At 49.3% G+C, this 1,738-nt stretch overlaps 1 pseudogene; it reads left to right on the top strand.

The window, feature by feature from the left end:
• Positions 1–745: 745 nt before the first annotated feature.
• Positions 746–1,091, top strand: LOC129517607 (60S acidic ribosomal protein P1-like; annotated as a pseudogene).
• Positions 1,092–1,738: the final 647 nt, after the last annotated feature.

The raw sequence follows: 1,738 nt of genomic DNA, 5'->3' as shown, positions 1-1,738 counted from the left end.
TAGCCCAGCCTGAAATGAGGAAAAGAAAAGAAAAAAAAAAAAACCAACAACAGTTGACAAGACAAAGAAAAGATGTGGGAGGGAAGCCAGATAAGCACTGAAGACCTTGGTCACTACAGGAGGTGGGGAGAGGCAGAGAGTACAAGGAAGGCAGGAGAGATCAAAGGAGGGATTTGTGCAGAGACAAGAGTACACTGTACTGTGTTCATGTAGTGGAAGTAGCCTGGGTCCAGGGGAAGGGGTATGCTGGGGATCTGTGGGAGGAAGAAAAGTCTGCAAAGGTTAAGTGTGTGCTGGGGAAAGGGGGTCACCTGATCCACTCTAAGCACAGGTGATGGCTGCATTTCTGAAGATCATCATGGAGCCCATGTGGAGGATGGCTATGTGGAGGATGGCCTGGATGGGGCAGCCAGGGGGCAGGGAGACCAGGAAGCCAGTGAGGGTTGTTCTAGGGTACTGACAGTGGAGATGAGGGGAAGAAGTTGTGAAAGACAGCAGGGCTTGGTGACTGGATGGTAGGGGTCAGGAAGAAGGGAGTTAATGATGGTAACGGTGTGCACATAGAGGACAGTGCTGACAGCAAAACCACCAACAGACACAGTGCCAATAGGAAGGAGAGGCCTTTCCTCAGCTGCCACTATGGTGCTCAGTCTAGGAAGCCAAGGCTTCTTTGGGGTGAGGCCCTCACTTCATCTGGCCACTTAACACCACCTTTGGCAGTGCCCGCTCAGCACTCACCCTCACCATGGCCTCCATCTATGAGCTCACCTGCATCTACTCAGCCCTCATCCTGCATGACAACGAAGTGATGGTCACGGAGGATAAGATCAATGCCCTCATTAAAGCAGCAGGTGTGAATGTTGAACCTTTCTGACCGGGTTTGTTTGCAAAGGCCCTGGCCAACATGAACATTGGGAGCCTCATCTGCAATGTAGGAGCTGGTGGATTCACCACAGCAGCTGGCGCTGCACCAATGGGATATTCTGCTCCTTCAACCACTGCTGCCCCAGCTGAGGAGAAAAAAAGGTGAAGCAAAGAAAGAAGAATCTGAGGAGTCTGATGATGATACGGACTTTGGTCTTTTTAACTAAACTTCTATAAGCTGCCCAATAAAAAGCTGAACTCTTAAAAAAAATATAGGAAGGAGGGCTCCTAGGGAGGCAGAGGGTGAATACCCCTTGTAGAGCCTCAGGTAGAACCAGGTACCTGGTCACTGCTGGAGGCATGAGTCGAGTGGACAAATAGTTTCTTTCTAGGTGTATTGAATTTGTAAACTGTGGGTCATTCATGGAAATTGCCATTTACTCAGCAGGCTATCTGGCCACATATGGTCTCTGGTCACTGAGGGTAGAGCTGAGGGCTAAAGACTCTATTGGGAGACTGAGAGACTCTCTCTGCAAGGCTACTTTCATATTCCAAGAGGACACTGGCTCAAACTGAATTGATAATAGCTGGTTGGGGGAAGCTCTTGAAAAGTTTCCAGCCTTTTTAGAGGAAAAGCCAGAGGCAAGCTTTTCCCTTTCATTGTGGTCCATTAATATGATTAATAATAGGATCCCTGGGTGGCGCAGCGGTTTGGCACCTGCCTTTGGCCCAGGGCACGATCCTGGAAACCCGGGATCGAATCCCACGTTAGGCTGCCGGTGCATGGAGCCTGCTTCTCCCTCTGCCTGTGTCTCTGCCTCTCTCTCTCTTTCTCTCTCTCTGTGACTATCATAAATAAATAAAAAAAATTAAA

This window comes from Nyctereutes procyonoides, unplaced genomic scaffold, assembly GCF_905146905.1.
Source record: "Nyctereutes procyonoides isolate TBG_1078 unplaced genomic scaffold, NYPRO_anot_genome, whole genome shotgun sequence".
In the NCBI taxonomy this organism is placed as follows: Eukaryota; Metazoa; Chordata; class Mammalia; order Carnivora; family Canidae; genus Nyctereutes; species Nyctereutes procyonoides.
The sequence above is the reverse complement of the archived record's forward strand: the minus strand, read 5'-3'. Positions and strand labels throughout refer to the sequence as shown.